We start from the raw sequence: 24,181 nt of genomic DNA, 5'->3' as shown, positions 1-24,181 counted from the left end.
GTTTAAGCCCAGTGAAATCCTTTCCTACTCCAAATATCTGGGTTTGGTTCAGGGTCATGGTGCCTACAGCATAAAATTTAGATAGAATCAAAATTGCCAGAGGAAAATCTGACAAGTAATTAAAATGTTCAAGAAAGGATATTTGCTATTTAGGATCAGAGTGTTTATTCTCCAGTGACCGAGAAAATTTGAATTAGAATACAGTCCCCTCATTTTCTATAGACTACAGTTTCTCCATAAACATCTTTAAGTCTAGCAAATTTAAGTTTTTGTTAGGGAGAACCCACTTGCTCAGATGAACGAAGTGCTGTTCATGCAGAAATGAATATATGCAGACTGGAAGGGAGTGTTTTAATAAAAACTTACAAGGATCCAGAATTCCAAGAGATGGGTGTGTTACAATACTAGAAGCCATTGGATAAACAATAGAAGCCATTGGATAAACCAGTTACCAATCACAAGAAAGGAAAAGTACTGATCAAACCATTCATATCTTCTTAACAGCTGGAAGTATGAAGTTGTATGCATTTTATTTCTTACTAAGTATGTATAATGTGAGAATATGTTTGTGTTGGTGTTTTCCATAACTTCTTTCTCATGATCAAGTTGTGTTTCCCATGGCTTCTTCCTCATGATCAAGGAATCCAAGAATGAACATTGTGCATTCAATATCTCCATTAGAGAAAGCACATGAAACCCAAATAATCCTGCAAAAGAAAATGAGGATTGATGTTCAACCAAGAGCATAAGTTCATTTCAGAATTTATTGTATTTATCTTCTTCAGAACAGAGAAGTACTCCCACTTCACAAACCACATAACTGTTCAAAGCTGTAAAAGAGCTTAACTTAATTTATTGGAATTCACACAGTTTTAATTAGTATATTTACATATGCTTCCTGTCTCAATTTGCTTTCTCAGCTCTAGGAGTCAGGGGAGTCAGCTTTATTGGACTGATGAATGCTGTCTCTTTCTGGCACTTGAGATTTATAAGAATGCATGAATTGGAAAAGAGCTCTGGGGGCTCGAGAGTTTATAGGATGTCCATGGTTGTCAGTGTTCATAGTTAATGTCACTCAGCTGCCTGTTTGAAATGACAATGTAAATCCATCACTGATCCTAAAATAACTGCTCTAAAAGTGGCCTACAGATACAGACTGGAAGTGGGGTGAACATGCTGAATTTCCTGAATACGTGCCTTCCTTTAAGACTTCCAAATTGTGCAGTGCCATCCCTTCCCTCTGCAAAGCCCAGCATATGCATTTTGAAAAGCCAGACAATCAGCTCAAAACTACAATGATTTCCAAATTCAGCTTGGTACATTGTGATACTTCCTCAAACACTGAAAGTTTGACAGTTCACCATAAAAGCTGTCATTAAGGATTTGAATTCTACTTAACCTTGAAAGAGCCAACAGGGTGGGATGAGTGTAGCACTAAAATATACAGAAATAAGGGGAGACAAGAGAGAAAGATGGGAAAAAAGAGAAAATAATAAATGATGAATTAAAGTTACATTTTCCATCACTAATAGCCAAGAGGCATTACATTGTGCCTACCTGAAATAGCTGACCCTTGAACCCAAGCAAACAAGTTCTCAAGTGACTAACAAAATAAATAAAATGCTTAACCTGGGGCAAAATTATGTGTTTAAAATGCTTTCAAATTAGCATATCTCAAGAGAATCGAAAACATTCAGCTTCATAAGACTTGGTAAGCAAAATGAGAAGGCAAAAAATGAGGAAAGGTATTTTAATGTGCACTTCCTCCAAAATCGCTGTTCAAGAGGCTTTGTTTTTATCCACCTTCTCTTTGTTGACCTATTTAGAATGAAACTTGTTTACTCGCCGCTCTGAAATCCTCTTAATGTTTTCCCATTTCTCTGAAATCTTAAACCCTTCAAACAGATGATAAAGGTTGACAAAATTAATTAAACTGTATTAGTGATGTAAATGATGAATTAGTCACATTATTTATGATCAGATGCAAAATCTTCAGCACTGTGGTACCTTATAAATGCTGGAACACAAGAGAATTTCCAGGCCAGCCCACAATTCTAAATGCTGTGTTTCTTGCTACTTTTCCAGGGTGCAGCTGTCTCTGTGAATGCTATCTCCTGGTAACCATGGGAATAGTGTCCACTGAGATTTCTTAAACAGGAAGCATAGACAGTGCCTAAAGTAACTTCATTGGAAAATATATGAACACAATTACTTTCTAATTATTAAATACAATATCTCACATAGCTTTTATATAATGTTCTTGGAGCAGAATGAAGAATTAGATTGGTGCCCATTTCTCCACTGATGATTGTATAGTAGAATGCAAGTGGATTCCAGAGGATTCACTGTTTTCCCCCTCAGAAATGGAAAGTATTGTTAGCAATAAACAACTTGAATTTGTACCCAAGTTGGACCTTTTTATAGATTAAGCATTCTTCGACTCACACCCAAAGGCAATGGTATTTTTTGATGTGTACATTTATTTAATGATTGCTACTAAAATCACAAGTCTAAGCTAACTTAAGATCTAGTGGTTAGGGGAACAATGATAGGGGGGGGGGCACAGGAATAAGATTACCAAGTTCCAGCACTGAGTTTAAAAGCAAGGAGGAAATATACAGCACAGAATTTCCTAGCCACTGCATGGTCTGATGTTTTCCCTCTCACTTGGAATGCAAAGAGACTCTCACTTCATTAAATTTGGCATGATAACAAGGGTGGGCAGAGTGACTACATCTTCATGTACTACAGGGGGTAAACATTGTTGTGCTGCTTTCATGCTCTTAAAGGCAATCTCCAGATTGGGACCAAGAAACTCTCTATATTAGTTGCTCTTCTCCTATAGACATGTCAAAACATTCCATTTACACTATGCACCCCTCCAGTAGATTGGTGTACATCATTGGTTGCTATTGTTAAGAGCGATAGTACCTGGCTTTGTGGTTTCTCAACTCCACCAGTTACTGGGCTTTCCTTTTTGTATAGAATCACAGCCATACTCAATGCCAAGTACATCTACATTTTTCACATCGGAAAACATGGCAGTTTGCTTGGTTACTACATAGGGAAAAGAGAGATTCCACAGCTACCCATATCAACAATATTTCTATGCATAATTATTCATATTTGAGAATTTCTCTTTTAATTTAATTTCTCTTTTAATAATTCAATGTATAATTGTAATCTTGTTCCTTCCTTCTGACATAAATATTGGTAATAACCACTTGTGTCCATTTCAAACAGCAATTATTAGTAAACCACTACTTTAAAATATTTTACAGGAAAATTATGCATTTCTTTTTGTTCTTTCTGGACAAGACATTGTGTTCCATAGCCCTGAACATATTTCAGTAAATGATATGAATACCAGCCCTGAACATTGATATCAATTATCTGGAAATCTGGTATCTCTGAGCATCTTTGTAGTTAAGACTTTAGAAACACATTCCAGTCAAATAAGGAGGCTGACTCAAAGTTCAGACCAATCATATAAAAGACTGTTTAGTGACTGATTATAGACTATGGTGACTGCCTGGACCTCACTAGCTGCTCATGGGATTGCCACCAAAGACAGTATGAAAACTGGCTGACTGAACCAGGGATTATGTGAACCATAAAAAATCAACTCTTGAAATTACTATGATTGAACATTTACATACAATTCAAACCCGTCACTGAATTTCTTGATGTTTAGTTCAAATTAGGTGTCATGGCAAGCAGCTTTTGTTATGGGAAAAACCCATAGTTGTGAGGTGTTCAACTTTAGTTAAGGGGATTTTTAGCTTTTATGCATATTATAGTTGTTTATCCGAACAAATGTCAAACGCTTGGCTAAAAAGCAGAAGTAACGCTTAGAGCGGGGGAGGGAGAAAGAAAGCAGGGGGGAACTTAATGGAAAGAAGAAGTGAGAATGTACTTGTGTGTGTAAGATACTGGAAAAGCAGTTGCTTAAAATGTACTCGGGTTTAATAACTGGAACAATAGTTGCTCAACAAATATTACTTAATTAACGGCAGCCAGCAGAAAAACATGTTTTCCGGGATTTTTGGGGTGGGTTGATCGAAAATGTCATATTGCCTTATTAGGAAGATTGTGAGGCTTGGGTCAGCCTAGAGAACCTTGTGGTGCCTCGGGATTGGTCCAAGAGCCAGAGAGGATGCTATAAATTGAGCTGCACTGCGCTGCAGACCCCAGAGTGCCACACCCTTTTACGGTTGGCGCTCTCCACCTCTATAGACGTGCTGTTCAAGAATAAACTGCTTACTGTTGACTGCTGGTTTTGTGAGTATTATTTGGGAATATTTGAAAATACTATACAACAATTTGCACCACTGCAGTTTGCAGAATTCAGCCCAGCAGCTGTTTGCCATAATCCAGGCAGCATTACCTTTATTTTGAATTAACATTCTTTCCCCTCAGTAGCCATCAGCATACAAGCAAATCATATTAGCTGGGTAACATCATAGAATTACAATGAGAATATAACTACATTTCCTAAAGCTTCATTCTCAAACCAATAGCAAATTTGTCTCCACGGAGTATTATAATATTGTTACTCTTGTCTTTTATAAAGACCCCTTGATTTCATGTAGGAACCTATTATATGGTCCCCGCATTCACAAATGAGACATTAAATTCATTGACTGTTCCACTTGACAAAAAGAAGAAGAATAAAAATGGGATATACTGTTCCATATCGACAAATTAAAGCACAAACTGTTGACACTATTAATGCTTTAAAATACATATTTCTGGACAAAATACTTATAGTTGTAAAAATACACTTATGTTTTATTAAATAATTATGTTTTATTTTGTATGCATCTGTTTGGAAATGAAATTCAAGCAATGGATAATGCAATAAAATGATTTTAGTTTAATAATCACCTCGACTGAGAATAGCAGGCAAAGTATGCAACATAATTAAGAGAACTAGATGAAAAAATTACTTGTTTCAAAAATAAACTTGCATTCCTTTCTGTTGTGTCCTTTCCCATGACTTCAGAGTTGCCAGTACTGAGTGGTCTTCTTTGGTGGATGTGTGTGTTAAGTGGCATCAAATCATTTCTGACTTATGATGATCCTATGGCTATTTATGTATGCACTACTTACCCCACAGCTGATTGCTTTGCAGTGGGATTTTCCTGCATTTTTTGTTTCACAAAGATTCTCCTCCCGCAAAGTGTTCTCAGCTAAGAAGATTCACCATTTTGTCTCACCCCACTTCCTTGTTTCTGTACAACCTCCATTTGGGGGGATTGTCTCATGCTTTTGGGGGGGGGGGTTATCTGATCAATTTCATGTCAATTTCACTTGGTTTCTCACTGTAGTGATAGACCATCAGCAATATAAATACATGAGCACTTCAGATTATTCTGAAATGGTGACCTGAAGACTGCTGTGAGTGGGCAGGGAAAGCAGAGTGGAGTGAGAAAACCTGAAGAAAGCCTAGCGTATATGGATCTCCTTTCTTTTTCCTGTGAAGGTTGCACTTTGAGGGGTTTCAAAAACCATGGGGATTATCTGATCTAAATGTTCCAAAGAGGTGGAAACATGTACATATCCAAGAATTCAACCCAAAGGGAATGTATGGGAAATGAGAAAGAGACCACAACTGCATAAATGGCTTATGGATTAATGACTTCCCAAACATACCATTGTTAACAGCCTTGCTCAGGTCTCACAAATGGAGGGCAATGGCTTCCTTGATTGAGTCAATCCATCTCAAGATGGGTCTTCTTCTCTTCCTACTGCCTTTAACATTTGCTAGCATTATTTTTCCAGTGACTTTTGTCTTTCGATAATGTGACTGAAATATGATATCCTCAGTCTAGTGATGTTAATGTCTAAAAAGTGTTCAGGCTTGATTAGGTCTAGAATCCATTTGTCTTTTTGGTGGTTCATGGTATCTGTAAAACTCTCCTCCAACACCACATTTCAAATGAATCAACTTCCTTCCTTTCAGCTTCCTTCATTATCCAACTTTCAGACCCATACAGAGCAATGGGATTACTATAATATGAATTATCTTGGTTGTCAGCAACACATCCCTATGTTTAAGAAGCTGTTCTACGTCCTTAATGGCTGCCCTATTTTGTCTCCATCTCCTTCTGATTCTTGGTAGTAGTCTTTTTTTCAGTTGATGGCGCCAAGGAATAGAAAATCTTTAACAATTTCAATTTATCCATTGTCAACTTTAAAATTGGATGGATCCCCTGTAGTCATTATTTCTGCTTCCTTGATGTTCAGCTGTAATCCTGCTTTGGCACTTTCTGCTTTAACTTTCATTTGAAGTCATTTCATGTTTTCACTATTTTCTGCCAATAACGTGTTGTCATATTAATACCACAAATTGTTAATGTCCGTGTCTATACCCATCTGCATGTCCATTCAGCTTTGATCCAGTTTCATCATTAAGGATCATGCTAGATGTAGTTGTCCTCTGCTCTTCCACAGTAGCTGATTAACTGCTATCCAACATTGGAGTGGGGTGGTGGGGCTGTCTTCCAATACTTTATTTTTTTCCATTTTGGGTGTCTCCTTATAACCTCAGGGTATGAGGTAATCAAAGGTGGTATTACCACTGCTTTCTTCTACACAGTACTAACCAGAGTTAGTGTCACTGATTTTGTCTACAAAAGATCCTCCACCACCATCACCTCTCCCTACTGCTGCCACACAGTATATACACTTCAAGGAATTCTTTGTCCCCTGTCATCATTGGAATTGCCTGTTCTCTTCTGCGAATGTGGCCATTGATTTCTGAAGGGGATAGGTGCATCTTAGTCTGGTGTCTTTACTGTGACCATTCTGCCTTGAATTATTCTGTCAAGAACTAAACTTCTTACAGTACTAGTCTGTTTATTGCTTCAGTGTTTGAGACCTAACATGGTCTCAGCTTCACAACAAAACCCTCTCAACACATTAAAGTGTGTATTGAAGAGGGGTTGAATAGACCCAACGAATTTATTGACATGGACATTTTGATTTTAACTGGATTCTATCAGACCTTGGGTCAAAAAGTAGAAGAGAAAAGAAGCTGGGCACTATTTATTGTTCAGTAGTTATCCTAAGTAGAGTTATACCCTTCTAAACCCAATGACTTAAATGGGTGTAGAAAGAGATAATTTTGTTTGCATTGTTAATTTTATATTATTTGTGATGGGGCTCAGTCATTTTGTATTCTTAGCTTCGCTGTCAACTGTTCTATTATTTGCAGTTATCCTTTGGGGTTTGTGAATCAGAAATGTGTCATTCTTAGATAAATACACAAGCAAAAAAAGCATTGCTGAGACATTCATTTAGAAAACAAAGATGAGGCTGAATACCTTAACTCTTTTCAAATAGAAATTTTTATCATTACAGCACCAAGTTTTTGCACTAAAATAAATTCCAAATATTGTGTGAATTGTTCCATTTCCTCTTTTGAGATGTATAGTTTTGTCTTTACAATGTTGTGCCTCTTTGTTCCCCATCTTCATTTGCTAACTTAAAAGACTGCATGCTTACTCAAAAGCAAGACTCATCTACTTTCCTGGGATATAAGCTTGTTGCCTAATTAATTGTAAGTCTTGCAATGCAAAAACTACTTGAGAAACTTTGCTGGGAGTTTCTGTCCTCTGTTAGACAGTGATTAATATTATAAAGTAATAGAATATTCAAAATGTATCATACTATAATTACTTGGATAGTATTATAATGACCTTATCTTGATGCAAGCCTTACCACTTTTCCTGGTTCTAGAGGAGGACCATTAGAGCCTTACAATGAGAGAAAAAAACTATGCTATTCTGTGCTTTCTTTGAGCCTTTAGCACAACTGCATGTATTTCAGGGACTTTCTTCCCATACACACTTTCTAAACTGATGGGGAATAAACAAAGTTATATTGGTTTTTTCTTTTATTCTCCCTTTTGCTTAAAATTTTTTTGAAAAGCTTTTTCAGAAGACGTCCATGGGAGCAGTGTGTATCTGTTTCCTGTACACTCAATATGTTTTGCCAGCTAGAATACACCCTGACAGAAGAACTAGGCTGATGGTAATGTGATCAAGCAACCAGTTTGGTAGCCTTTGACCCTTATTCTAGCTGAGATACTACAAAATTCTTTCACTTTAGAAAACTTGTCCTAAGTATGGAAGAGAGGGGAAAATACTTTGTGGAGAAGGTCACCTGACTGTGAAGCTGTATTGAAACCTCCTCCAATTCAGTTTGAAACAGGTTTACAGAAAAACACCAAAATGTTTTCAGAAATAAAAACAAAATCCATGCAAAAGACTGGAGGTTTTATTGAGAGAGCAGGAGAGAGATCTTCATTTCTAAATGTTTGACCTAACTCTTCTGACAGTTGAAATCTCAATTTCATAGCTTTATCTTTGCTTTCTGTATCAACTCACTAAGTTTTAAAAAGGTTACATTTTAATAGAATACAGTTGATCCTCGTTAGTGAAATGAATAAGTCAGGTTATGTAAATACAAAACACTGTGAAAGAGGAATGACTAAAAGGAACTGAGGAAATGCAAAAAACTACATGGAAGAAGCAGGGCCATACAGAAGACAGAGAAAATGAGTTTTAAATTAAATATTCAAGTTAGTGTTATTCATAATAACTTTGCCACTTTGGGTTCTCAAATGAAACATTTTGATGCTTTTGAAACTATTTGGTTTTCTTGAATTTAAAACAAGGGAAAGGGGGTAACTATGCAATTTCATTGTGTGTGTCCATGTGCACACACACATACAGGCATACAAGCATAAGATTAAAGTTTTCAGTTTTTATATTCGGAGACCATAAATATATTCATACAGTCAAATGGACCAGAGTTTGTCAAAACACGGACACAACAGAATAATGCATTAAAACATAAATATTTTATTAGATGGATTTGTGGTAATCTTAAAATGCATTTTTGTGCAGATGCTGAGCAATCATTCTAGCATCTCTCCTTTGCCCTAGTTTAATATGACAAAGCAAGGGTCCCTGGTGAATTCTCCATTTTGATTGGCTGGCCTTGTTGTTCTTTATACTTAGGAGCCTGAAATCTTGAGTGTCTAAACTACAAGGTCTTTTGGTTATAAATGTTGACAGACCAGAAGGAAATATTTTATCATTCCACTCGAGGGAAAGGATAACTAGCTAGATATATTTAATTGGTCAAATCCCAATATTTCCTGAATTGTAATAATTACAGATAACTATCGCTGTTTAGATGACAAAACATTGTTCAACTTGTATGAAAAATGAGCCTTCCAGTTTTTGTAGAGTTTACCTAGTTTTTAATATTTTAAACATTTTAGAGGGATAACCAATGCCTATGACATTTATGTGAAGTAATGACCTGCTTTTTCAGCTGCTTAGAGTGAATATTCTGGAGTTAATTAAAGTCTTCAGCAAATAACGGTATTTGTCCCTGGGCAAATTGATCATTCATTCTAAACAGATCTCACTGGCCATTTTAAGGAAAATACCCCTTAACACGAGAAAGAAATGCATTATTATCTTATGGCCAATTATGCACAAGGCATTTGCTGCACGATCTGCTGCAAATGTCTGTTGCCACAAGATTTCTTGTATGGATGTATTTCCTCATGCCCTGCTTTCATTTTTGATTCTCCCTGTGGCAAGCAAGCCCACTCTAGCATGAATTAAGTTTTTGCTTCACAGCCAGAGGGGGAAGATTTGCCAGTGGGTACATCTTTGCCCCAGCTCTCTTCCCTCCACCCATAGGCAGGTCACCTAGTCTCACCCTCCCATTCCCTCATGTTCCTTTGCATGTGTCCAACTTGCCCTGCTTCCTGTTGCTGTCTCCTACCTACTTATCTAAATGCTTGTATCAATACATCAATATAGTAATAACAGATAGTTGGCTTTTGCAAAGGAACAGCACAAGCGTCTCCTTCTGACTCCATCCCACCTCCCCCTCTCTGCCCCAATGATCAGGAGGGCAGGTAAAAAACTTTCTTTCAAACAATCTTCTAGTTTAAAAACAAGTCTCTCTCTTGCAGCAGCAGCAGAAGGGGAAGGGAAAGGAAGGCACAATTCTTATCCATTTTCAAAGGATTTGGCAGATCTACATCCGCCACTGCTTATTTGCACTTCAACAAATTCCTTCCCTTTATATGGAGGCAACTGATTCCCCAGGGAACACGTGAGCCAAAGCTTTGGCAGAATCATTCTTAGGTATCATTTATGTTCTGATGACATGTTAACAAAAATGCAAGAGACCCAAGCAATCATTTTGAAATTGGTGTTAAGAGATCGTATGCCCACAAAGGCAATATTCTAGAGTTAGCATTAACTTCAGTGCAGATTTACTACTAACTACAGTTATCTCTAAAGGGAAGTACAAGGGGAATCCCTGTGGGAGAAAAGAGAGGAATGCAACAGCTATCATGTTCCCCTTGTTCATCTTTTTTCCAAATTGAATAGTCCCAGACTCTTCAGACTTTCTTCATAGAAAAGGAGCTCCAATCTGTCAACCATCTTGGCAGACTTCTGTATGTTTTTTTCAGTCCTGCATGTCCTTCTTGCGATACGGTGACCAGAACTGGACACAGTATTCCAATGACACTGTTTTATTTTCAATCTCTCCTAAGAATCCCAAACACAGAGTCTGCTTTTGTCACTGCTGTAGCACAGTCATTTGACATTTTCATTGGTTTCTTTCCTTCTCAGCCTCAGCAAGTTCAGACACCATTAGCCTATATTTGAAGTTAAAATGTTGTTGTTTCAATGTGTATCACCTTACATTTACAAATAGCGAACTTAATCTGTCAAATTGTTGCCCATTCTGCCAAAACTGGAGAATTTCCTGGAGCTCTTCACAGTCAGCCTTGATTTTAACAATAGTGAATAATTTTTTGTCATCTGCAAACTTGGCTGTTCTCTCCTAGTTCCACTCCTAGTTCCAAATCATTTATGAATGAATGAAAAGCACCTAGCTGCCAGGTTCTGTTGACCTCTCTGCAATAACCAGACTCTTGGATGCAGAGATTGGTCTATTGAACAGAAACACTGCGAACAGACACAAGTCAGCTTTTGCTGGAACTTAGTGTCAATACAGCATTACTTGATTAATATTCCTTCCTGGACAGCCCTCTAATCCCCACCCTTGGAATCCCAGCAGGTTGAAATCACTAACAGTATTCTCCAGCAGTGCAAAATCTTCAAGGTCAGACCAAAGATAAGACCAGGTACTAGCTAGCCCAGAGGGTGAGAAAGTTAATGTATATATAAAGCAAAAGAAATCTAGCAGGAATCTCATTTTGCCCCTTGGTTCCAATCCTCTCTCGGCAGATCAGTTCTGAAACACAGGGCCTACATCATGAGAAGATAAAAGTTCTATGACCTGAGTTTTTAACTTTTTGCTTCCCAATATTCAGACTGAAACTGCTGTAAGTGGAGGGCTTATAAAGCCTTCACTTATGCTATAGTCACAATTGATCTATTTCTATTTGCATCGTTCTGGCACCTTGTTCTGCTCCTGGAAACAAATAGACAGTCAATGCAACTATTGTAAAATTGGTGTTACATGCTGTAAAACCCAACAGTTGTATTTTGTACAAACTGGAGTTTTTCAGATACCTTAAAGAACAGTACCACACAGAACGGTATGAACCCACTTTTTGAATTCACCTGACCGCTATATGGTCATGTTGAGAAATTTCTTTGTACATTTTTTGTGCTTCTGCAATATGGACATTACGCATATGCTGAGATTCCACTTCAATATGGTGTGGTGTCATGCCACTATGATGATCATACTAATGCTGAAGATCATACTAATTTCTGCAGTGCACTGTTGCGACCTTGCTCCATCATATTTAGCTTTGTGGTATTTAACACCATGTTTTCAAGATGACATCAGAGCCGGATGTTAGAGTGTGAGATCCAGAGATACTTTTTATTTAAATTAAAATTCAGCCTTAGGTTTGAGAGTTAGCACAGTTTTTAGGTTATTGTCACCCAGAGATACAACAGTTACTGTTATTAGACATGCTGGAGATCTACTGACTGTCTGAAGGGTGGTCTTTTAATCAATTTGGGACTACATTGTCCATTTCCACTGCTGTCATGAGTACATAAGCTTGGGCTTGCCGTGTGCATCTCAGGAGCTTACTGGTGTCAGGAGCATGAGACCCTGGAGTGAGGGAGGCAAAATTTCTGCAACCCAGCAGACACAGCAGTAGTAACAATCAGAGCTGGAGCTGCAGCAGTAGCAGCGGGAACAAATTTACAAGTTTGCCACTAGCAAATTTGCTATGGAAAACTTGAAAGACCTTGGCTCAGCCTGAAAGGAAAAGTTCTTCCTGGAAAATCTTGGCCCAGCTTAAGAGGAACTGGCTTGAAATCTGGAGGAGGCAGTGAGAACAGAGTTGGCAGGATAGTCATTGGAGGCAATAGAGGAGTAAAAGTGCAGACCACATCCTCTATGGCCTTGGATGCATTATTGGCAAGCCAACAGTACCATTGGGTACACAACCACCAGGACAGCAGCAATGCATAAGGGAGTGGCAAGTACAACAACAACATAAGACCAATTGGGAATGACTGAGAACCACGGGCCATGGACTATGGATTCCTTGACCAGCAAGCAAGAATTTTATAACAAAGAAAGCCTCTACCCCTGTCAGATTCCTATCTGACTGCTTCAAGAGGGTGAAATGATAGGATTCTTCCAGCATGAAGAGAGGAGAGGCTGGGTGGTAGGGCTCCATGATTGCTTGGGCTTGTCTGGAGCAGATTGGGTCCTTTTAACACCTCCAAGAATCCCAGAATTAAGTTTCCATCCAAGAGTCTTCAACTTTATTAACATTGGATAGTAAGGAATTAACCTGACTCTGGGCTGTTATGTGTTACCTGGGAGACCAAGGGAGTTGATTATTATAAATTATGGTTTTGTTAGGAAGCTGGGTCTTCTAGTCTACCCACTATTAGGATTTATCTCATTTTATTGATCCTTTTAGCAATTTATATTGGATTGTGTGCAGGTTTTATTTTATGGGCTCTATACAGTAAGATTTAGTGGGTGACACACCCTGGGAGGTTTTTAATACTTGGTACTGGATGTACTTAATATTTAGTATATTCATCCCATCCCAAGTTATGAGTGTGGTAGGCATTGAAAGTAACAGCTCTGATCCAATCTTGGTCCTTGTTCATTTCCCTGGTCACCACTAGTCAAGTCATCATCTCCAAGAATAGCCGCAGGATAGAACTCGGTGGGGTAAATATGTAGAAAGAGTTCTGACAAATTGTCACAACCCAATACTTGTCCAATAAATGAATCGGTACTGTGAGAGTAGAATTCTTATTTATTGATTGCAGTCGTAAAAGAGATGTTGACTTACATTGTCAGAACTGAATACATTAAAGCAGGCAAAGCATTATATCCCCCACATTCCTACATCCTTCCTTCTACTCTGTAGGTGGGAAGGCATACTCATCAGACAATGAGAACCTGGAAGGAACAGTCGCCACAAACCTCCCCTTTCTTCCAGCTGCAGAACCATTACAAAGCAAGACAAGAGACAGTCTGGATGAAATGCAAATAATTCTCAAGGCTGCTCTGTAGAATTGACCCCAAATTAAATATGGCAGGACCATACCTAAGATATTAAAGGGTCATGACACTTACATCCTAGGACTGTTAGGTCTTGGAAGCTTAAGCCAGTAAACAGACATTGAGGTATCAATTAGTAGTGTTTATTAATGAGGTATCGAAGCACCATACTTGGCAAAGCCAGTTCTAAAGAAGCTAGCATTTGCAGACCCATATTTCCCCTAACAAATCCCCCCTCCAACTTCCCAGAGGCAGCCTGGACTGCCGAGATTGCTCCAAGGTCAGCAACAGATAGCAAAGGAGCCACAAGAAGATAACAGTTCTAATTCTTTTCTCATGGGACGGGAGATGCAGGACATGCTAGTTTACTACAAAGCATGCAAAGTCATAAAGCATAGGTCAAGGAAAAATGCACAGATGGCAGTGGTAACATATTGCAGGCTGGTTACATATATCAAAGAGGCATTGATTGGTTGTATCTGGTGAGTGCATGGTTTCAGTAATGCCTTTTGTTTACTCAGATACGCATCCCCCTGACAATTCTACTGCTTTGATTATGCTTGTGTACCCCTATTATCCAAAAATAAATTTGTTAAATTTTGTTTTGCTCACCTGTGGATTTCTTGTAGAAGCAGACTTTTTTATGCAGAGGCAACAAAGATCTCGAGCTTGCCCAATCTTTTGCTAAGCCAGAGTCTGTTGTCACTAATTTCCCCAAAAGGGACAGACTCCCATGATTTTGGGTAACATAATTGTTTTACTGCAACATATAACACAGACCTGTAGCTTGCTGGATCATCTTTATCAAGAGAGAGAGCTTTCAAAGGAAGGAAGCACAATTGCATCTCTTAAGTATTTAGGCAAACAGCCATAAATCAAAGAAATATTCATTATTATGGCCACTGGTAAAACTTATATTTTTTTCCTAGGAGGACTTCAAGAATATATGTCAAGTTCAGAGTTGGTGGCCTTCACAACCCAAAATCCATTTTTCACTTCAGTCAGCATAATCAAAATTAAACGACCCACAGAAAACTAACAAGGAGTTTCTTCTAATACTGTCCTCACTTCAGGAACTCCATTCTCATCTGAAATCCAAGTTGTAATTGATATGGCAGATTATATCAGCAAAGAATCTTGTAAAAAGTATGACAGTCTTAACTGATCTGATAATGCGAAGTTGGAACCTGGTGAAAAGCACAAAAGGAGCATTTTGTATAAACAATAAACCCAAAAAGCCTAATTAAAAAGAAAGGGGGACAGATGGATACTGGGTCTCTTCTCTTTGGAGATACCCTTCTCAGGATTCCAGAAAAAAAACACTCACCAGGAAATCTCAAGTCTGGTCTTGCAAATTAAAGGGATTCTACAACATGGAGTGGAGGTGAGCAGAGGTTAGCCAAACAGAGAACACATGATGATGTCTGTTGGGGGGGGGGGTAGTTATCCTTAAATCTTTAAATCTAAATCTTTTACTGTATGTGTTTTTTCAGGACTTTGAAGGGTTTTTCTTTGTTTGGGGGCTTTTGTTTGTTTTTGGCCATGTGCTTGCTGTCAGGCTTCTGAGAGGTAAGGCTTCTTGTGAGTCACCAGCACTGTTTAACAGCCATTCAGCTCTTTTGAACAATCTCTGAGAGCCAGCAAAGGTGAGCAGAAAGGGGAAATAGAACAGAAGATGTTGTACGGGAAGTTCAGCACAGAATAAAGAGATAGTACAGAAATATCTGGCTCCTTTAAATGAATTCAAATCTCCAGGGCCTGATGAACTAGATTCCAGGATATTAAAAGAACTGGCAGAAATAATCTCAGAACCACTTGCAATCATCTTTGAAAATTCCTGGAGAACAGGATTCCCAGAAGACTGGAGGGGGTCTAATGTTGTCCACATCTTCAAAAAGGGAAAAAAGAGGACCTAAACCATAACTGACCAGTCAGTCTGACATCAATACCAGGAAAAATTCTAGAGCAGATCATTAAAGGAACAGTATGTAAGCACTTAGAAGGAAATACCATGTTCACTAAAAGTCAACTTGGATTTCTCAAAAACAAGTCATGCCAGACTAATTTTATCTCTTTTTTTGATAGAGTGCCAAGTTTGGTAGACAAAGGGAATGCTGTGAATGTAACATACCTCAATTTTAGTAAGACCTTTGACAAGTTCCCCCACAACATTCTTGCAAGCAGCTAGTAAAATATGGGCTAGACAAATATGGGCTTGTTGGATTTGTAATTGGTTGCCTGATAGAACTCAAAGGGGCTCACCAATGGCTCTTCATCTTGGAAAGAAGTGACTAGTGGGGTGCTACAGGGTTCTGTCCTGGACCCAGTAATATTCAATACTTTCATCAATGACTTGGATAATGGAAAAGAGGCAGAGGTGGGATCCAGCAGGTTCTCACCAGTTCCCGAGAGTGGGTTACTAATTATTTGTGTGTGCCGAGAGGGGGTTACTAATTGGGTCTGCTTTTCCGTTAGAAATTCTATTAGGTCCAAAAATCATAAAGTCCTGTTGTTTCCTATGTGGCTGGTTAGCGAAGGTAGAAAACAGGATAATTCTCCCAGTTGGGCTGTTTTAAAAACGTGTTTTAGAAATATGGTAAAGTTCCTTGTTTAAGGAAAGTATCCTTCTTTTGATTTCTAGAAACAAAATTAAGTATTTGAAAGTATTAAGTATTTGACAGGCAGTCAATTAGAGGAGAAGTAGTTGTTTCTGTTGGCAGTAGACGATAGGACGTGCTATAATGAGTTTAAATTATGGACAGAAAGATACCAGCTAGAAATTAGGAACTTTTTTTTACAGTAAGAGTTTTTTACAGTAACAGAGAAATTATTAATGCCCTGCCCCTGGAATGCCCGGCCACACCCCCATCATGCCCCGCCCACTGTTTGAATCCCACCACCATGGGAACCTGTTACTAAAATTTTTGGATCCCACCACTGAAAAGAGGGCATGCTAATCAAATATGAAGATGACTCCAAATTAGGAGGGGTAGCGTCATATTCCAAATGACCTGGACAGATTAGAGAACTGAGTCAAAACAAACAAAATGAATTTCAGCAGAGATAAATGTAAGATACTACACTTAGAAAAAAATTAAATGCACAGATATAGGATGGGTGACACCTGGTTTGATAACATTATATTTGAAAGGGATCTGGGAGTCTTAATAGAACACAAACTGAACATGAATCAGCAATGTGATGTGGCAGCCAAGAAAACCAATGCAATTCTGGGCTTCACCAACAGGAGTATAGTGTCTAAATTGAGACTAATAGTACCTCTCTATTCTGCACTGGTCAGACCTCACCTGGAATACTGTGTTCAGTTCTGGGCACTGCAATTCAAGTAGGATATTGACAATCTGGAATGGTTCCAGAGAAGAGCAACCAAAATGGTAACAGGTCTGGAATCCATTTCCATTTCCATTTTAACCTTTAATGGCATATAAATTATTTCCATTTAAAAGAGAAAACTTTAAAAACATTTAAATACGGGTGTTTAAAATGCTTTCCAAGAATTTAGCCACTGCCAAGGTGATCGATGGATTACAGTCACTTAGCAGAAAGCGAGTGGCCTGGAACTTGGAGTGCTCAAGTCTTGGAAGCAGCAGAGGGTGAATTAAAATCATGCGCAGGTTACTGTGAAGACAGCATTCCAGAAGAATATGAGTTATGGTTTCTATAGATCCACATCCACAACGGCATAGTCTCTGATGTTTAGGGATCTGGAGGTATCTTCCTGAGGTTTCCGCTGATGGGAAAATATTGAGGCGTGCTAGCATGAATGCACGGCGTTGGTTAATGGATAACAGAGATGAGAGATATTTAGCTCTTGCTCTGTAACTTGGTTGTATTCTGAGGGAGTGGGGAGAGCATACAGCCGCCTTTGTTGGATAGAAACGATGATGTTCCAGATCCCTAAGTCTTTCGCGAATCTGATTGAAAATATGCAGTTCACTATCAGTCCCAACATTGTCCAAATCAAATCCTATGGTTCTGAGTTTGTTCTCAATGACTTTGAACCAGTAGAATTGAAAGTTGTCTTTAAAAAGGTTTGAGTTTATATCACCTGCAAGTGGATCTAAAAAAAATGTATTTTGAGCCAATACTTTATGGTGGCAATCCAAGCTTCTGTTTCCACATATGAGAGGCCAACTTCGAGACATAAAGTTGGATAGGTGACACTATTCGGGACTCCCAAAATCCTTCTCAGAAAAATATGCTTGGATTTGTTCAACATCACGTAGGGAAATCGCTATCCAAATTGGGATGTCAGGAGGATTTTTTAGGCAAACAACTTTGCTTGGAAAAATTTTTAATATGGCTTTTTTACTGATTGGTTTCCTTCCAGAAAGTAAAATTGGATTATGCCAGACATGGTAATGCCTGTTCTGGATGAGATCAAGCAGGATCTATGAAGGCCATTTTAGGATTGTGTATTGAAAAATGATCCCTAAATATTTAAAGGATTGTACCTGCTTGATCTCAATATTGTTGATTTTCCAGGAAAGAGGACGTCAGTTTTTGGAAAATATGATTATTTTTGACTTCTCACTGTTTAGTTTTAGTTTGTTGAGATCACAGTAGTCAAAAAAAGCTCTTAGATATCTTTTGAGTCCAATGGATGTTTGGGATAAAATAACAGCATCGTCAGCATAGAGAAGGAGTGGAACCGGGACATTGTCCAATTTTAGGAGGATGGCCATTGACTTTGCTAAGGTGGTTTTGAAGATCGTTTATGTAGATGTTAAAGAGATGAGGTGCCAATACGCATCCCTGTCTGACCCCTCTGGTGATTGGAATTTTTTCAGATAATGTACCAGTTTGATCTAATTTGACCTGACAAGTGGTGTTGCTATATAATTTACGAATAAGCATAAGTAATCGTGGCTCCATTTGGAGATAAGCTAATTTTGAGGGTCTGGAATCCAAGCCCTATGTGGAGAAATTCAGGGAACTAGTATGTTTAGTCTGGAGAAGAGACAGTTAAGGGGTGACATGATAACTATATTTAAATATTTGAAGGGATGTCATGTTGAAGAAGAAGCAAGTTTGTTTCCTACTGTTCCAGAGACTAGGACAAGGAATAATGGATTCAAGATACAGGAAAAGAGATTCCACCTGAACTTTAGGAAGAACTTCCTGACAGTAAGGGCTGTTCAACAGTGGTATACAATGCCTCGGAGGGTGATTAAGTCTCCTTCCTTGGAAGTTTTTAAATAGAGACTGGATGATCATCTGTTAGGAGTGCTTTGATTGTGTATTCCTGCATGGGAGAGGGTTGGACTTGATGGCCCTTGTGGTCTCTTCCAACTTTGTGATTCTAGGATGATTCTAACGTAGATCAGCGAAGTGGACATATCCCCTTTCCCTCATGCATCCCCCTTCAATCACTCAAAGGAGTGCTAAATCGTCAACAAAATGATTCCTTATAACACTACATTAATATATTTTCTATCCACAATAGACTGTTGCAGTACTTCCCATGCAACAACACAAGATAAGTCTTTATCCTCATAGATGCCCTATTGCTACCTCCCCACAAACCCTCTGAGAAATCTGCCTCAAGTCCAAGTGAGAATGGTAGACTATAATGTAAACAAATAAAAATAAATAATGACTAAAATTCAGATAAACTCCAACCACATGTTGAAAAAAGGCTGTAGGGAGCATACACACCATTTTTTAAATTATTTCGAAGCAATTGTTCTGACTCCATACTCTAGATATCTGGCACCCTTTGACAGCAACCCTTGTGTGTGAAAGGAGATGAGAGCCCACTGCAAATCTGCTGCAGGGCCTATGAAAGCCTGGAGCTGGTTCTGTGCAACTCCACTTCCAATTCAAGAAAGAAAAATACAATCACCACAATTTAAAATCAATCCCCAAAAGCTGAAGTGTGTCTCAATTTTCAATTATTCTAAATTCAACCAATCCAGTTTTGTGGGGTGAGTGTGGGTGTTTGTGAGTATGTGTACAGCATTATTTATTTATTTATGAAAAAACCCTGCTTGGGTACAGAGCATGGGGAATCAGACAGTTTCTGTTGATTCAGAAACTTGTTTTGTATAAATGTGGCTCTAATAGTAGGGGAAAGTAACCTCTTTATGCCACATAATCTAACAGCCCAGATTTTTGATCACCACACAAATTTACTTCTTTGCTTTCGATTTGTCCTTTATACCCACCAGCCTAAGAAAGCAGTTCTAAAAGTAATAATATCTCACATGTTAAGCAAAGGAAGCAGATCTGTGTAAATATTATCCAAGTGCATAATTTGCTCAACTTTGCCTTTGCTGATTATTGCCTTTTGGCATTATTAGTACAGTGATTTCCTTTTCCATGTTGCTGTGAACTCCATTCACATTTGCATCTATACAAGAACAATTAATTAGCTAATGTATTTGTACAAAGGAATCAAATCCAAATTAAACACTGAGGACTAAATTGCACTCTAAACAATAGGTTGTTAAACAGGAATTAGAAATGTTTAACATGGGATAGAATTTTGTCTATTACCATAAACAAAATAAATACAGAATTGCATGTATTAATTTGTTAATTACTGGTAATCTTCTTAAACATTATTTAACATGTTAGAAATGCAGAGGCATGTGATAACATTTTTTACCACAGAATGCTTTTCACGGGATTTGTTAAAGTTTTTGACTGGATTGCTTTTGACTGGATTTGTTAAAGTTATTGTTAGGAAACTGTGATGGACCGAGGTTGTCCTCACTTGGAAGGGAAAAAGTCATTCAGCTGTTTCATCACTGAACCTATGGAGGCATTGCTCAAACATCATTTATTACTACATTTAAGACCAATCCAACGTACACTTTCTAGGAAGTAAATTACACTAAACTCAATGGGATTTCATTGGATTAACAAATCAAAATTGAAAATATACAAAATACAATGAAATCCCAAATAGTCTCCTCCAAAATGCCTGTATCCATGATAAGATTAGATAGATAGATAGATAGATAGATAGATAGATAGATAGATAGATAGATAGATAGATAGATAGATAGATAGATAGATAGATAGATAGATAGATAGATAGATAGATAGATAGATAGATAGATAGATAGATAGATAGATAGATAGATAGATAGATAGATAGATAGATAGATGAATAGATAGATAGATAGATAGATAGAATGAATAGATAGATACAGATGAATGGAATAGATAGATAGATAGATAGATAGATAGATAGATAGATAGATAGATAGATAGATAGATAGATAGATAATGTAGGCAAATGCAGTCTCAATCGTAGCAAAAAATGCAAAGTGATGGCAACATAGGGGTCACAAGTGCTATCTGTCACAGAACCAGGGAAAGTTGGATTTTGGGGTCTGTAGTTGATAGTTCCATGGGAATGTCGAACTCAATGCATGGCAGCTGTAGAAAAAAAGACAAACTCTATGCTGGGGATAATTAGGAAAGGAGTTGAGAATAAAACTGCAAGGATTGTCATGCCCTTATATAAAGCCGTGGTGCGACTGCACTTGGAGTAATGTGTTCAGTTCTGGTTGCTACATCTCAAAAAGGATATTGGATAGAAAAAGTGCAGAGAAGGGCAATGAGGATGATTGAGGGACTGGAGCACCTTCCTTATGAGGAGAGGCTGCAGCGTTCGGGACTCTTTAGTTTGGAGAGGAGACGTCTGAGGGGGGATATGATTGAAGTCTATAAAATTATGCATGGGATACAAAATGTTGACAGAGAGAAATTTCTCTCTATTTCTCACAATACTAGAACCAGGGGGCATACATTGAAAATGCTGGGGGGAAGAATTAGGACTAATAAAAGGAAATACTTCTTCACGCAACGTGTGATTGGTGTTTGGAATATGCTGCCATGGGAGGTGGTGATGGCCACTAACCTGGATAGCTTTAAAAGGGGCTTGGACAGATTTATGGAGGACAAGTCGAGTTATGGCTACCAATCTTGATCCTCTTTGATCTGAGATTGCAAATGCCTTAACAGTCCAGGTGCTCGGGAGCAACAGCCGCAGAAGGCCATTGCTTTCACATCCTGCACGTGAGCTCCCAAAGGCACCTGGTGGGCCACTGAGAGTAGCAGAGAGCTGGACTAGATGGACTCTGGTCTGATCCAGCTGGCTTGTTCTTATGTGCTTATCCAATTGAGCACCTGAAAGTTATGTCCAGGCATCTGCAATATTCTAAGAATTCCTCAAATATTTATGGTCTTTACTATAGAGTTGTAGAGGGTTATAATGCCATGACATCACTTTTAGATGCTCATTTGGATATGCTATCATGGCATTTGTGCAGTGGTTCCTCCCCTTTTCCATCAATTTTACATGGGTGATGGAGCATAGGAGTGCTAAGTCTATGTGTTACACAAGAACAGAGTATCATGGACTAATTCTGTCTGGATGGTGGATTTTGTTTGTAGCACTGATTATGTTAGGAGTCTTCATTCCTGGTGGGTACAGATTGCATGCTTACTGCAGTACTTAACTTTTGCTGAATAGCAGCCGTAGCGTGTGTATTCAAGAACTGCTGTTTAGCAATAGGATGTTCAGCCACTGGCATAATTATGCCCTAAAAAAGAGATTATATTATACAAATGTGAAATCATGTTATTTCCTTATATGTGATATTGATTGGAATTTTACACTTCTCTATATAAAGAGCCAGTATGCTTAAAATGAGAATCTGAGTACTGCAGCTTTGAACATTAAAATCAATTTTATTATCAGGCATTGGAAATGGTACCTCAGGCAAAGTTTAGATTCACAATATTTGGAAGAATTAAAAAATACACAGTTCAATAAAATATGGAACCACTGAGGCTTTCTTTCCCTCTTTGCTTCTGATGGTCAAAAACTCACCACGTTCATTCTTTGGAAAAGGCTGTCCTGACCTCTGCCAAGTCTACTGTCAAAATAACTGATTGGTTTTCATACAGATTGCCCATTATGTTTTACTCAGCAGGGTATAGTAGCTTCCAAGGTAGGAAGCCAACTGGATCCAAAATTCAGGACAGAAAAAGAGCATGAAATTAAAGGTTTCAGGGCAGCAATCTAACGATCATCAATTTCCAAAAACCTCTTATCACAGCAGGCTGTGAAGAATTAAGGTTCTTATTTGCTTCTGCCTTCTGAAGACATCTTGTTGGCAGGGATAAAACTCCATAGTAAGTCTGCCAAGTTCATGTCAGAGTTGGAAGGTGTTCACTTATAAGCAGTACATTACATAACACAATATGCCAGCAAAATCTGTTTGCACACACAGGCCTTTTTTCAACCTTCTTAGCCTTTATATGCATCTTGAAGGTTTTCAGATTTTCTGTCCAATGGTTTTGACCTAACATTGTTCCAAAAGTGGATAGAGCAGCAGCAAATATGGCTGGGGTTGCTTCTTCAGCTTTTAGTTTAGGAAGCATTAGATTGTAAGGCTAATGTGCCAGGGTACAAGTGTCAGTGTTTAGAAGGAACAGAGACAAGACTGAAGTAAGAACTGTCACATACATATTGGTGATATAATCATGTTTTGAACAATGAGTGTATAATTGTGGAAAACATGGGGTGTGTGCAGAATCTAGGAAAATGGAGCAGGGGCAAAGTCTGAGTCTGCCCCTCCCCCAGGCTCCATTTTCCCTAGACATGGTGGGGGGGGGGAGAATGAGCCTTCTGCAGATCTCACAGAGGAGCACCAGGTCTACCACCCAAAGCTAGTGAGGCGCCCAGGTCTACCACCTGGGGCCGACAAGCACAGCCTGGGCCCACATGTCCCTGTGGGTGATACACCCCTGGATGTGTGACATGTCTCTGATTTTCTGCCCTGTTATAATCTTTGCTGAATCATACCTGGGTCCACTAATAACTATCTGCAAACAGACCCCTTGCTGTATAGGAGATAGGGGGTTCCACCCTACAGCTGGCCCAGGCAGTGGTCAAAGCTGAGACCAGATCAATCTTCAGCAGACAATTGGATGGTGGCAAAATGTAACCAATTAGGTATTTTCAAGGTTTACTGCATGCTTGGAAAACTGTCTGAAAATTGCTCTTTGAAATGTATTTGTTGGATATTGTTTTGGATGGTTACTGTCAGGACTACAACTTCCAGCATGCACCAGCTCCCGCCTTTTTCCAACAAGAGCAGGAAAACAAACTGAGAAGCTACATCGCACCGGAGCTTCATGGCCAATGAGAGGACAGAGACTGGGCGGGGGGGGGGGGGGGAAAGCTGATTGGTTGTTGTTAAGTTCAGAAATAAAATAAATACTGGAACTGAAGACATGAATCCTCAGTTCCAGCACCCTGTATTTAGGGCAACGCAAATCAATAAAGTTATTTTCTTTATGTTAACTTCATTTGAGTGTGTTCAGCCTCACAGTTACAGCACATTGTCCCACCATTATTGCAATAAAAGCTTACCTGCTCAATTGAACCAATCTATGTGTCTCTGTATTACTGAGAGACTACTGGAAATTTTCCAACAGTAGCAAGCAAACTGTTGGCAAGTAGTTGGTTTCTATTGCACCATTTTGCTACCATACCAGGGAGGAGACTTATAGTTGTCATACTTCTATTGTCCTGATTGTTTGGCATTTCTTTTTTTAATTTTTTTTTAAATTTTGT

The sequence above is a fragment of the Sphaerodactylus townsendi genome, linkage group LG06 (assembly GCF_021028975.2).
Source record: "Sphaerodactylus townsendi isolate TG3544 linkage group LG06, MPM_Stown_v2.3, whole genome shotgun sequence".
NCBI lineage: Eukaryota > Metazoa > Chordata > Lepidosauria > Squamata > Sphaerodactylidae > Sphaerodactylus > Sphaerodactylus townsendi.
The sequence above is the reverse complement of the archived record's forward strand: the minus strand, read 5'-3'. Positions refer to the sequence as shown.